Genomic DNA, 15,523 nt, shown 5'->3' with positions numbered 1-15,523 from the left:
GAACGTGGAGATTTAGCAGCAAACATCAGCCCAACAAATGAAAATCCTTCACCAATGCTCCCCTTAAGATCTATCTAGTCTTAAGATAGTGATAAAGTTACATTTTTACATAGCAAGGACACAGTGATTTATAACAAAGTACAGTGATTTATAACAAAGTACAGTGATCTGTTACAAAAGAGAAAATCCATTAACTCAAAAAGTCTACTATTGCTAACCTTAAAAACTACTATATTTCCTTTTCTATATTCCAAATACATTGATTAATATATTCCCAGGTGCCTAAGGATATGGAGGCCTGGCGGCAATCATTGGCTCAACAAGATGAAAAAGCCCTGTGCTAATTAAGACTCTCAAAATACTCCAAAAGTCTCTGTGCTGTTTATGGTTAAGAGGCAGTAAACAATCATGTGAGTAAACAATCCAGCTGAGTATGGATAATCCTGTCACACAAGCTAGTCTGTCAGCAGAGAGATTTGACCTGAGACATCCTTGTCCCACCCAGGGAAGGGAATTAGCAGCAATTATTGGCACAACAAATGAAAAACCCTTCACCAATATAATTCCTAACCAATCCACTATACTAATAATTTCCAACTCCCCAAGAGAATTTGCCTTTTTTAGTAAGTCTAAAACATCTCGTGCCTCTCAGATTCGGAGGCTGTAAACAATCACATGTGGCTGGACGAACCTATACAGTTGGGCTAGATAACCTTCAGAGGAGTCCATAAGCTGAAACACTCTCGTCACGCCCAGGAATTTTTATTGCCTTGGAGCTGCACGTTTACTCCTTCTCCGAGAGAAACGGTTATGAGGGAGAGCATAAAACAGACTCTGGTTTTGGGGTAGATGCTCGGGAACAGGGGGTGTCCTGAGGCTTGATCACGCGTTTGCCTATGCCGAGCCTCCTTCCTCATGACCTTTGCCATGGGCGGAGTTCCTCACGCTGGCCCCCGACAAGCAGGAGCATGTGTTCTCCAGGAAAATGAATATCCTGTTATCAGAGGAAAGGGGAAATGGATGAAGGATGCTAGGCAGCAAAACCTAGTCAACAAAAATACGTTTAACAAAACTATCGGGTCACCTGGATCAACTTACACTGTTGGAAGTGCATCAGTCAGCCCTTTCCTGAAACTCTCCAAGCCCAGGCTTTGGAGGTTTTCACAGAGGTTTCACTACATAGGCACAACTGATCAAACCATGGGTCACTGGTGACTGAACTCAATTTTTAACTCCTCTCTCTCTGCCCTGAAGAATGTGGGGGCGGGGCTTAAAGTTCCAACCCGCAACTCACCTGTTCAGTCTTCCAGGTCACTGGCTCCCTCCTGAAGCTACCCAGGACCCCACCAACACTCCAGAGTTGCTCTGTCAGCATAAACCGGGATAAGATGGAAAGGGGCTTGTTGTGAATAAAAAGGCAGTCCCGACACAAGGTCCAGCTGAAGCTCTGTCACTGAGAAAATGCTCAGCACCTTCCCAGTCCATAATTTAATTAAGGGTTTACAGTTAAAAGGTCAGTTCATTCGTGTACTGTCCTTTCTAGGAAAGTCACCTGACTTCTCACAGGAGTCTTCCACTTAAGCCCAGGGCTCCAGCATGTATGAGGTCCACTCTAAACCCTTCCCGGGAAGGTTCCCAAGCACCTGCCGTCCCTCCTTCCATCCCCAACTGTGTCCTCACCCACTGCAGCACTTCCCCACTTCCTTCAGACATTTTCAGGCATCCGTGAAATTAAAAAAAAAAAAAAAAAAACTTTTCCCCTGGGACGGGGAGAGGTTGGAGGGTATCTCGTTTTCCAAAGGAATCACTACAATTGTAGCCACTTTGGCTGCCAAGCCTCAAAGGCAGTATTTCTGCTCACACAGCCTTCTCAGCATTGTCTCTACTATGAGGGGACATGAGAGGCAGGATGTGAAAAGCGATCTGCCCGCAGCAGCTCTGTTTCCAAGCACAAACAGCAGTAAAAAGGAAAAGTTGTGGCAAAAACCGGAAGAGGTCAACAAAGCTCCTCTGGGCCCCAGCCTTCATTTGGCTCCCTCCCTACAGTCTTTCCTTTCTCCTTCACAGGCTCCTATCATCTTCCTCCTTCCTGCCACACAGGAAGGGGACAGGGAAAGATCCATGCCGTGGAGGTGAGGAGTGAGAACCAGGACAGGAGACTTCTGAGTGAGCTGATGCTGATACTGATCAAACAGGAAAATGGCGGAATTCCCGGGCAGTCCAGTGGTGAGGACTTGGTGCTTTCACTGTGGTGGCCCAGGTTCAATCCCTGGTGAGGGAACTAAGATCCTGCAAGCCACACAGTGTGGCAAAAACAGAAAGACAAAAACACCGTGACAACAGGATCAGAGACAACTGCTGAAAAGCAAATTACAGATTCTTCAAAACTCACTAAGTGGGATGAGAAGAGCCCAAATGTAGTTGAGCCAGATATGACTAACACTAATTAGAAAGTCATTCTGTTCTCTAATCCCAACACAGAGTCAAACTGGCCTTGAGGTCACTGTACCATCCCAACCACCATCACCTGGACACCTCAGCCCTCTCTTCTTCCAACTCATTCAGTCTTTCTAATGACAGCCAGAGGGCACGTCTTAAAACACAAACTGAGTCAGGCCATTCTCTTGCTTAAAGGTTTTAACTATTTCCAAGTCCACTTAGAATCAAATCCAAAATCCTTATCCCAAAGTTCCACACCTCTAGCCTCCATCAACTCTTCTGTCTTATCACTCTCCCTCCTTGCACTGAGCACAAACCACCAAACTCTGTTTCTCAAGGTAAGAAGAAGTTGCCCCAAGACCTGGACTTGTGGATTACTGCTTCCTAGAAAACTTTCTTGCTCTCTCAATATCATCTCCCACTCACAAATGAGACTTCCGATTTCTCTGTCAATTGCCCCCCTCTCAATCTCAATTAGGTTCCCCATGTTGTAGTGACTATCAAATAGTCATAGTGTCAGTGGAGAATAACTCTGTTAGTATATTCTGAAAAGATAAACCAGTCTGTAGGTGTGAACAATTCAATGTGTAGATTCAACTGGTTGGTGGGAAAGACTAGTCCTAGGATAAGCAGTTTAGCTTGGACAGCATTAACTTACTTAAATTCTCCAAGCTCCACCAGACTTTTCCCATTTTCCTATTCATTCACCTGGTCCCCCTGGGGGAGATACAGCATTAAAGAAGTGGAGAGTGGGAAGAATGGCATGTAGCAAGAAGCATACTGAAGTGAAAGTTGCTCAGTCGTGCCCGACTCTTTGCGACCCCAAGGACTGTAGCCCGCCAGGCTGCTCTATCCATGGGGTTTCCCAGGCAAGAATACTGGAGTGGGTTGCCATGTCCTCCAGTGGATGTTCCCAACCCAGGGATTGATCCCAGGTCTCCTGCATTGCAGGTGGATTCCTTACTGTCTGAGCCACCAGGGAAGCCCAAAGTACACTGAGACAGTGATTAGAAATTTGGACAGCAATTAGTGTGAACTGGGGCAAGTCAAACCTGCACTTTGGGCCTTAGTCTCCTAAACTTTGACAATAATCTCTAACATTCCTTCTAACTTTTACTTTTCAAGACGCTAGACTATGGATTAAATCCCTCCTAATTCAGTAATTTTTCCTAAAGTGCTCTAATGTAAACTACTCCTCTTATCTTAGACACATGAGTGATATAGAACTCTGCATTCACTTCTCCCCAGTGGACTTGTGGTCTTACGATCTGCCTCTCCATAATTTCCTCATATTAATTTTTGTGCATTTAAGATTATTTATAAATTCTCTTATGAGAATTTATCTAGCTACATGACAGCTGTTTACAATTTAAAGACATTACCCTGACCTCCATTTTCTAAGTTAAACCTCTCCACTTCCTTTCACTCTGTATATACATCTTTCCAGACACCTCAGCAACCTTCTTGCCTACACTGGCCCTCTCCAGTTTATGAATGTCCATCTTAACATTTAGCTCCTGAAACTAAATTGTATATCCTTGGCTGTGGTCTCAGCAGATCAAAGAGTATCTTCAGTGATTGAGGAAGAATGCTTCCCAGAGTATTTTGGTTTGCTTAGCAAGAAAACAAAAGCAAGCACTGGCTATTGACATGGCTGTTGTCTTATCGTTTAAACCATCTACATTATACTGCTGCTTTTCATAGGAGTGGTTCCAGCTGAGCCTTAACTGGGAGGATTCAGAGTCTGAGATTATCTGATGAACTGGTACTAATGGTAACCCACAGTTTCTGCATGAGGTGATTTTCACAGAGGAAATAGCTTGTGGGGAGGACTTGGTGCCAGAGGGCCTAGATGAAAGTGGGAAGTAAGGATACAGGTGTCTATCAAATACAGATGTCTACCTAAGGCCTTCGAGAGATCTTAGATCTCTGGAGAGTCAGGCTGGCAATAATATTAGGGTACATACAAGACAGTGTCAGAGATTGGGTGAGGGGGCACTCCTCATTTCTGGTCATGACCTAGGGGAATCTGATGTGGTGAGTACTGAAGGAAACAGGGTCTTTGCATGTGCCTGTCTCTGGCAGAGGACTTGGGGTTCCCTTGGAACACCCCAGCAGGCAGTAAGCCACAGCCAAGAGTTCGAGGTGGAGTGGGCGGGGGAGGGTGGGGGGGGGTGGAAACAGGTGGTGATCTTCTAAGGACTCCAAGAAAAGCTGAAGGACACTTTGAAGATGAACTGAAATCCTGTCTCAGGCACTGCCAGGGAAATCTGAGCTAGGATAGTTGAATTATTACTAGTAATTAGAGCTCATTGGGACCAATGAGCTGAAGCAAAGGAAATTTGGGTTCTCTACTATTAATAGCTGATGCAATCTTTTTCATATTTATTTAAATCTAGAGCATCCAAATCTTTTCTGAAAATTTCCCAAATGATGTCATATCTGCTGGTTTACATACTGCACTTTAAGTAACAAAATAATTCGAATATGTGACCCCAGATCCTCTAAAAAAAATAGTATCGGACAAAGAAGTCTCCTAAACTTGTAGTGTAATAAGGTGGCTTTACTGCTGTTAGCTAGCATCTTAGTGTCCATCTTTCTAAAACCTCTGACACTTTTTCCTAGTTGCTAAAAATGGACTTCTACTCCCAACATTTTTGCTGTCTTTATGTGGTCACTGAATATAAAGAGAGAAAACACTTTTGCAAAGGAAATGCCTGGGAAGTGAAGCTATCTGCTTTGGAGAAGGAAAAAAAATTAGCTATTTAAAAGGATATATTAACATTAATCCTAGGAAATAGATTTTGAACTTTCGTTATTTTTGAAGTGATACACGATGTTCCAGAAGGACTAGTAAATGAGAGAAAGGAGAAAAATAAGTTATTTTGATATGATTTCCTCACTTTTGTAATCCTAACATAAGCTGCTTAGAGTTCTGTAGAGACTTTATCCCTGTAAAATAAGTAAAATCAAAACATAAGCTTACAGGAGGCCTCCTGGTGATCTTGAGATCATTTTGGCGGAGGGTGGGGCGGAAGCTAGAGGAGTGAGGGGGCGGGGCAGGAGAGAACAGGAAGTGACGCCACCCTGAATGACAGGTCCTGCTCTCAGCCCTCAGCCCGTGTGGCTCATCTCTCTTCCTTTAAACAGGGTCAGAGGATCGTTGCTATCGTCCTCACGCATCACACTCCAGATCCGACACAGAAAACCCTTTGGAGCAACCTGAAACACAAGGCCGCCCCTCAGAGACGAGAACGCCAGCAGACACTCAACATTCCGCTGGTGTGTGGAGGGGTCTGCTGACACACCTGTCGCCACTGGAAGATGGAGTCTCAGAGCAGCACAGCCCAGGCCAGGGTCGACCTCCAGGGCCAGCTCCTTGGACGCTCTCCTTCTCCTCCCTGCTACCATCTGGAAGGTCGTGGGGCCTCAGCTATCCAGCAGCAGTAGTGGGTGACCCTGCCCACTCAGGCTCAAGGAACTTTTCTTTTGACAGTGTGTGAGGAGCAGACGTACTTACACAGCACTTCTCCAACAGAGGCTCTCTGAGCATAAGAATAATAACTTCAGAAGCCAACGTGGCTTCTTTTGATGGGTCAGGCCCAAGGAAGTCATAGATAAGGGAACGGACACCTTGCATGTGGACGGCAGGAAGGCAGCTGCCTCAGGTAAAATGTAGGCAGGCAGGGGTCTAAACTTGGACGGGTGACAGATAAAGAAATTGACTCTGTCCTTTGATTTCAGCCTGCGAGTCAAGTGTTGCTTTCACATCGCCTTCCATTTTATTGATCTTTTAGTCCTCACCTACATTTTTTTAAATGAGAAAGCTTATGACAAAATCCAAAAGTCCAACAGACCCCTTAAAAAAAATAATAAAAGGGCCTGGATTGGAAAACCAGGAAAGCACTGAATTATAAAGTCTAAGCTAATTTTTAATTTTTTGTCTAATAAGAGAAAATATATTTGACACAAAAATTCTCCTATCTCTAAGATGACCCTTCCACATCTTGGGTTTTCCCAATTTGATTAAATCACAGTCAGGACTGTCCTATGGCTCCTGGGAACTGGTTCTGCCAACACTGGAGAGTCAGAAACCCACTGTCTTGTTACACACACCTCTATGCGGGGAATATGATGGTGTTATAATTTATAAATTATACTTCTGAAATAAAGATGAATTACTGGACTTCAGTACACAAGGCTGTATATTGTTCCCCTGCTTATTTAACTTATATGGAGGGTACATCATGTGAAATCCTGGGTTGGATGAATCACAAGCTGGAATCAAGATTGCCAGGAGAAATGTCAACAACCTCAGATATGCAGATGTCACCACTCTAATAGTAGAAAGTGAAGAGGAATTAAGGAGCCTCTAGATGAAGGTTAAAGAGGAGAGTGAAAAAGCTGGCTTAAAACTCAGCATTCAAAAAACTAAGATCATGGCATCCGGTCCCATCACTTCATGGCAAATAGGAGGGGGAAAAGTGGATACAAGTGACAGATTTTATTTTCTTGGGCTCCAAAATCACTGTGCACAGTGACTGCAGCCACGAAATTAAAAGACACTTGCTCCCTGGAAGAAAGCTATGACAAACCTAGACAGCATATTAAAATCAGAGACATCACTTTTCCAACAAAGGTCCGTTCAGTCAGGGATATGGTTTTTCCAGTAGTCATGTATGGATGTGAGAAATAAAGAAATGAGGTCGCTCAGTTATGTCCAGCTCTTTATGACCACATGGACTGTAGCCTACCAGGCTCCTCTGTCCATGGTATTTTCAAGGCAAGAGTACCGGATGGATTGCCATTTTGAGATGAACCATAAAGAAGGCTGAGCATCAAAGAACTGATATTTTTGAACTGTGGTGCTGGAGAAGGCTCTTAAGAGTCCCTTGGACTGCAAGAAAATCAAACCAGTCAATCCTAAAAAAAAAAAAATCAGCCTTGAATATTCACTGGAAGGACTGATGCTGAAGCTTCAATACTTTGGTCACCGGATGTGAAGAGCCGACTCACTGGAAAAGACCCTGATGTTGGGAAAGATTGAGGGCAGGAGGAGAAGGGAGTAGCATCCATGACTCAGTGGACATGAATCTGAGCAAACTCCAGCAGACAATGAAGGACAGGGAGGCCTGGCGTGCTGCTCACCATGGGGGTCACAACGAGTCAGAAACTACTTAGTGATTGAACATTGGACTTGAACTGTCAAATAACTTTAAAAACTGACATCTCTTAAAATAGCAATTATTTCAATATTAGAGTTCCAACAATTATGGTGAAAGGGCCCGTGTATGCTAAATATGTAGTAGGCAATGCTCATATCCTGAAATGCTACCCTCAGACTCACGTCCATTGAGTCAGTGATGCCATCCAGCCATCTCATCCTGTGTCGTCCCCTTCTCTTACTCAATGTCTAAGAGTAGAGGTATCTACTGATGTAGACATTCCCATAAAGAGAAACCTATAGACGTTGTTTTTCTTGGGGCTTTATGTCTATTTACCTCTTAACAAAAAGTACAGCTCAAGAGGTAAGGTTTACCATAAAGAAGTGCACAATGGATCTTCAGAGAAGAAAGACAATGAGACAAAGCACTCTGTGTTAGCAGGCCTTTCTGCTATCCATAATATAATCCCTTCTTTCCCCTCTGCTCTCTTAGGGGTAGAGCAGAAGGAGCCTGAGAGGCAGAGTAACTACTCTGTGTTAGTTCAGCTAGTTCAGCTGGTATTTTAGCCTTGATGTCTTCATCCATAAAATGGGATAGTAATACTGGTATCAGTGTTGCTATATGATCTAGAAGAGCCAATAGGTATCCAGAGGAACTTTACCAATTACTGTGGACAAACTGGCTATCACTCATGTGAGATTCTGGTCCCAGTTATCACTATTAGGCTGCAAGCTCCGGGGGAGTAGCACCTTGGTCCTGCATGCGGCTCTGCTGAGCACCCCAGCCTGAGCTCATAACTGGCACCTAGCAGATACTCTTTAAACATACGGAGGGGCAAGATGTCTCCATTTTTCTGAAAGGTCTCACTGTATCCAGGACCATCAGAGGCGAAATCACAAAGAAGATGGAAGTAGATGGGAAAAGAAAGAGATTCTGTATGGTTGGTGGCCCTTGGGGTGCAGCCTGAGTGGAATTACCATCAATACCTGAAAACTGGTGTTCAAGTAACAGCACTCATAACCAGCTCAACTGGACAAAGGGCATAAAAACTTTTAAACAAGCATGATTTCACTCAAAATTCTGAGTCAAGGAAGTTATGTGAAAAATTTACATTAGTGCACAAATACAGTACACACCTATAAGGATGTTACATACAAAAAAAACCAGAAACCACCTTCTCATCCAACAACAGGGACATGCAAATAAATATGTAAATCCAGACAATGTCACAGCATTTGGGCTCAGAGCAGGTTGCCCGAGATATGCCACAATGGCCTATTGATTATTTTGAATTAAAGTTACTTCAGAAACAGCCATTGGCAGGTGGAAGGGATGAATAAAAAAGATACTCTGATGCCTCTCCTTCCCCTGCCCTGATGAAATGGGGAAATAAATCTCCCCTGTGAAAGTAACTTTCCTGTACCAGGAGTATAAAAAGCATCCTTGTCACCAGAGTTGAGGAATTTAAGGCTAAGAATGATGTATAAACAGTGTTGCTTCTCCATTAGTCTGCTACCTAAGCACAAGCCTCTTGGTTAACTCTTCACGAATGACTTTTTCTTTGTCTGAAAGTGATATATAAACAGCCTGATCTCGTCACCTTGTGGGGGGCATTTCTATGAGGGGCTTCCCAGGTGGCTCGTGCATGCGTGCTAAGTTGCTTCAGTTGTGTCTGGCTCTTTGCTGGCTCTTTGCAATCACCATGGACAGGCTCCTCTGTCCATGGTGGCTCAGTGGTAAAGAACCAGCCTGCCAAGGCAAGAGACACAGGAGATGCAGGTTCAATCCTTGGGTCAGGCAGATTCCCTGGAGTAGGAAATGGCAACGCACTCCAGGATTCTTGTCTGGAAAATTCCATAGACAGAGAAGCCTGGTGGAGTACAGTCCATGGGGTTGCAAAGAATGGGACATGACTGAGCATGCACACATTTCTATGAGATCTTTGTGTGTATGAATTAAGTTGGCTTTTTCTCCAGTTCATCTTGTGTCAATTTAATTATTAGAGCAACCCAAAGAACTCAAAGAACTGGTAGGGAGGAAATTTCTACCTCCTGGACAATACAATGCAGCCAACCTTTAAAATGACTGTATCAAGGTGTATTTATTAACAAAGAAAAATACCTAGGTTATACTCACTTAAAGACTACCGGGCAACACACAAAAAAAAGAAAAATGCATGTAACAAAATGCTAACAAAGATGATCTCTGGGCTTACTATTACTTCAATTTGTTTTTCTGAATTTTGTCCTGTTTCTAGAATAAGGATGGGTAATTTGGGCAATTTTAAGAATAGAGTTAACACCAACAGAAAAAGAAAATGTGGTCTCAAACATGCTTTAAGGAATCTGGGAGGCTTGGGAGACATAGTAAAAAGCCCCGGAGAACAAAGCCTTTATATTTAAATACTAGTGAGGTGACTTGCAGGGTGAGGCGGGGCCTACAAGATGCCAATCTAACCAGTCAGTTGACAAGTCTTTGTCCAGTGAGTCATTTGGTTGAGAAGAATGCCAGCCATCTCTGCCTGCAGCGTCCTCAGCCTCACCCACCGTGGCAGCCTCCCGCCAGACTCACCTAGAAACCCACTGTCAGCCTCAATGCCTTTCTTCCTGGATTCAAGGTACCTTCATGAAGTAAAGGGAGGAGACGACCAAGCTCTGGGTCACTCATCCAAGCCTTTTCCTTCTTCTAGAGGAGAAGTTGAGCCTGGAGACTTCAGGGCACCTCCCTACAGTCCCTCCTATACGGGGGCCCAAGGCAGAGGGGTCACTGGGAATCAACACACAGACAGTAATTTTCCTCCTGCTTGGTAAGCCCTTGGAACAATCTGATGACTCGATTTTTAAAAATTTGTTCTACAAAAAAAAAAAAAAAAGTGCTCTGCAGTAAGAGCAAGCAAGGAAGTATCAGTTCTGTTTTCTTTTGTTTTTTGGGTTTTTATGCAGTTGCTACATTTTCCGGTTGAATATTGCTTCACTATCACAACGTTCTCTCTGCTTCGCCTCTCCAGCTTTCTTGCTTTACTGAAAGAGCCCTGGAACGTGCCATTCCTGTAGAGGATATAAACTTGTTCAAAAATCCCTACCACTATAGTAGTGAGACTACTGAAAATTCACCATTCTTTCTCTGAAAATGCCTTCTTGTTGCTGTATCTCCAACAGCTGCCAAGCTCAGAACATGCCCCAGTCGTCTCAGTCTGTCCAGAAGGTCTGGAATGCTGGGTGATTCCAGGAAAGACCTGGCACCAGGCTCCCCCCGGAGCAGAGGCTCTTTGGCACAGGCATCTCACTGCGCCCGGAGCGGTTTGTGTCAAGGTCTGGAGAACCAGCCTCGGTTTCCTCTAAGCATGGAGTCACTGGTCCAAGGACAAGTCCAAAGCCAGGATTTTCAAGACCACATGCTGGGCCCTGCCATCCTTTTCTGGACTTGAAGAGAGAAGGGAGGGAAACAAGGAAGAACTACAGCATTTGTTTGGGGGGATGATAGTTTTTTTTTTCAAGCAGCTATGAGCTTAGAGCACAGGTTCAATAACGGCTTTAGGAAGCCCCACATGTTGGGTGGATGATCTGCTGGGACTCTGAGTTCCAACTGAGAAAAACCCCCTTGCTCAGAAGGCATGTGCTAAACATTTCAGGGGTGGGTCTGGCTGTATACCTAATTCAGATCAAACGAGGCCAGGAATCAATCTTTCTCTTGCTAACTCTTCATTCATTTTCCTCTATGCGGCCTTCATTTTCAGCACACCCTCATGTGAAGGCTTGAAGAATCCAGGCTTTCATTCAGCTAGGCTAAGGAAAGAGTGCTTCTCTCCTTCTGAATAGCTCCACCTTAGTCCCAGGACAGCTTCGTCTCACTGACCTGCATAGCGTGTCCTGTCTGCTTAAACAAATCAGAAGGTCTGAAAAGTGAAACGAGTGATTGGCTGGGTCTGGCCCTCCTCCTGCTACTCCACGGGCTTCCCAGGTGGCGACAGTGGTAAAGAATTTGCCTGCCAATGCAGGAGACATGAGAAACGTGGGTTCAGTCCCTGGGCTGGGAAGATCCCCAGGAGTAGGAGACGCCAACTTGCTCCAGTATGCTTGCCTGGAAACTCCGTGGACAGAGGAGCCTGGCGGGCTACAGTCCCTGGGGTCGCAAAGACTCAGACACAAGTGAGCAACTGAACACACGTATACTGCTGCCTCAAAGGAGAACTGAAGCAATGTTACCATAAGATGGAATGAATGGAGGTTAAACCACAGCAGGAAATGCCCTCGGGGCGTGTGGTGGTCTTGAGTAGACAAGACTGCTGAGGGTACAGGCAGGGACAGCTCACAGGTCAGCAGTTCCAAAGATCGGTCATGGCCATGGCTCATAAGCCCCAAGGCTTTGGAGAGAGCAGAGAATAAATTTCATAAGCAATCTACACTTAGCAGCTGAATCGTCACAACTCCTAAATGGCAACCTGAACTCAGGGAAACTTAGAGACACAGGTGAGTCACTGTGTTTGGTGGAGAACAGGACTTACCCCGAGTCTTGAAAAATGGGTAGGACTAAATGGAAAGATGCGGCAGGAACCAAGCAGTTCTGCGAGAGTACAGGCTAGGAGACTGGCCACGGCTTCTGAGGGCCCTCGGCCTCTAGGAGAAGGGGTGACACATGCAATGTGGAAAGGAATTTGAGGGACCACAGGAAGTCTCCATCACTAAGAGTAATGACTAACTTGTCTGGCCTCTTCTTTTTCTGATCTTTCTCTGATGTTTTAACACTGTCCATATTTTTTTTTTTTTTTAGTTAACATTTTTTTTATTGGCGTATAATTGCTTTACAATGTTGCGTTAGTTAGTCTGAAGCAGGTGGGGGGCCTTCATGCTTCACCTCATCACGGGCCTGCCACACTCTCCATCCTAACATTGAGATTTCAGGGTGGCCAAGAGACAGGTGCATGTTAGCAGATGTAAGTCATCCTGGAAAGGCAGCAGATTAGGTAGATCTCTTGTAAGCAGGTTTTAATATCCATTCTCACCTGGGAGAAAGCAAGGGAGGACTGAGGCACAAGTCAGGTAGGAGGCGGGGAAGGAAGAGCTACAGAAAAGCCTTGGAGGTGGGGTGGGAGGGACATTGAAGAGGAAGGGGATATATGTATACATGTAGCTGATTCAGTTCTTTGTACAGCAGAAACTAACACAACATTGTAAAGCAATTATACTCCATTTAAAAAAATGTTAACTAAAAAAGCAAAATAAACAAAAGGCTCAGAACATGATGTTCTTCAGAGTTTGGAAAGAGCAGTAAAACCACACGTTTGCAGTCACAAAGACCTTAATTTAGTCACAAGGCACAGACTTTCAGCTATAAGATGAATAAATTCTGGGAATCTTATGTACAGTGTGCTGAATATAGCTATTAATACTGTACCATATATGCTGAGGTTTGCGAACAGAATAGCTTGTAAGTGTTCTCACCACACATAAAAAGCAACAACTATATGAAGTGATGGATTTATTAGTCAATTCAATTATGGTAACCATTTTGCTATGTACGTGTATTAAATCATCAAATTATACATCATTAAAAAAAATCATGTTGTACAACCTTAAAAAAAAAAAGGAACCTCAGTTTGAATCTGCACTTAAAAGCTAGGAGGCAGAACTTAATCTCTTTAAACTGCAGTTTCCTCATCGATAAAACATGGACCATAAAACTTGTTTTTATTGCAAACATTAATAAAGAAGGAAGCAGAGTCCGAGCTCTACACGTTAATTTTTTTTTTTTTTTTTTTGGCACTCCCTCACCACAGATCCTGGGAAAGATTAACCTCTTTAAGCTACAACTTCCTCATCTGTAAAAATAAAATAATAGAAGCGTCTAGCTCCTAGGGTTGTAGTTCAGATTAGATAACACACATACAAATTCAACCTTCTAGTAACAGTAAGCAGCCAACCTGCGTTAATGACGATGGTGGTGATGCTGAGGATATTATCTATACAGTGTGGATGCCTGCAACTGTACATGGCAGAAAACCCAAACAGAAGTCACTTTACCTGTAAGGAAATGCTATTACTCACATGACGAGAAGTCCCAAGGTCAAGAAGTTCCAGAATGAGTAATTCATTGACTCAAAAATGTCATCAAGGAGTCACACTCTTTCCTGCCTTCACTGTGAGTTTCTCAACACATAGGCTGTGACCTACCCTGGGTTAAAGCTCACGGGGGCAAGATGGTAGACAACACTCCAAATACCACATCCTCTTCTAACACTCTCCAAAGGTGGAGGAGATCACATCTTTCTTTTCCAAGGAAACAGAAACGTTTTCTGGAAACTACCCTCTACCAGCAGACTTTCCCTCATAGTGTAACAAGGAAGAAGCTTTGTATTCTTTTTTTAATATAAATTTATTTATTTTAATTGGAGGTTAATTACTTTACAATATTGTATTGGTTTTGCCATACATCAACATGAATCCGCCACAGGTATACACGTGTTCCCCATCCTGAACCCCCCCTCCCACCTCCCTCCCCATACCATCCCTCTGGGTCATCTCAGTGCACCAGCCCCAAGCATCCAGTATCATGCATTGAACCTGGACTGGCTATTCATTTCATACATGATATTATATATGTTTCAATGCCATTCTCCCAAATCATCCCACCCTCACCCTCTCCAAGCTTTGTATTCTATTATAAATTAATCAGTATGGTACAGACCTAACAGAAGCAGAAGATATTAAGGAGAGGTGGCAAGAACACACAGAAGAACTATACAAAAAAGATCTTCATGACCCAGATAACCACAATGGTGTGATCACTCACCTAGAGCCAGACATTCTGGAGTGTGAAGTCAAGCGGGCCTTAGGAAGCATCACTATGAACAAAGCTAGTGGAAGTGATGGAATCCTAGTTGAGCTGTTTCAAATCCTAAAAGATGATGGTGTGAAAGTGCTGCACTCAATATGCCAGAAAATTTGGAAAACTCAGCAATGGCCACAGGACTGGAAAAGGTCAGTTTCCATTCGAATCCCAAAGAAGGGCAATGTCAAAGAATGCTCAAACTACCACACAATTGCACTCATGTCACATGCTAGCAGAGTAATGCTCCAAATTCTCCAAGCCAGGCTTCAATAGTACTTTAATCAAGAACCTCCTGATGTTCAAGGTGGGTTTAAAAAAGGCAGAGGAACCAGAAATCAAATTGCCAACATCTGTTGGATCATAGAAAAGGCAAGAGAGTTCTAGAAAAACATCCCCTTCTGCTTCATTGACTATGCCAAAGCCTTTGACTGTGTAGATCACAACAAACTGTGGAAAATTCTTCAAGAGACAGGAGTACCGGACCACCTTACCTGTCTCCTGAGAAACCTGTATGCAGGTCAAGAAGCAACAGTTAGAACCGGACGTGGAACAAAGGACTGGTTCCAAATTCGGAAAGGAGTACATCAAGGCTGTATATTGTCACCCTGCTTATTTAACTTATATGCAGAGTACGTCATGAGAAACGCTGGGCTGGATGAAGCACAAGCTGGAATCAAGACTGCCGGGAGAAATATCAATAACCTCGGAAATGCAGATGACACCGCCCTTAGGGCAGAAAGAGTAGAGGAACTAAAGAGCCTTCTGATGAAGGTGAAAGAGGACAGTGAAAAAGCTGGCTTGAAACTTGACATTTAAAAAACTCAGATCATGGCATCTGGTCCCATCACTGCATGCCAAATACATGAGGAAACAATGGAAACAGTGACAGACTTTATTTTCTTGGGCTCCCAAATCACTGCAGATGGTGACTGCAGCCATGAAATTAAAAGATGCTCCTTCCTTGGAAGAAAAGCTATGACCAACCTACATAGCATATGCAAAAGCAGAGATATTACTTTGCTAACAAAGGTCCATCTAGTCCAAGCTATGGTTTTTCCACTAGTTATGTGTGGATGTGAGAGATGAACCAT

The sequence above is a fragment of the Oryx dammah genome, unplaced genomic scaffold, assembly GCF_014754425.2.
Source record: "Oryx dammah isolate SB20612 unplaced genomic scaffold, SCBI_Odam_1.1 HiC_scaffold_26, whole genome shotgun sequence".
In the NCBI taxonomy this organism is placed as follows: domain Eukaryota; kingdom Metazoa; phylum Chordata; class Mammalia; order Artiodactyla; family Bovidae; genus Oryx; species Oryx dammah.
The sequence above is the reverse complement of the archived record's forward strand: the minus strand, read 5'-3'. Positions refer to the sequence as shown.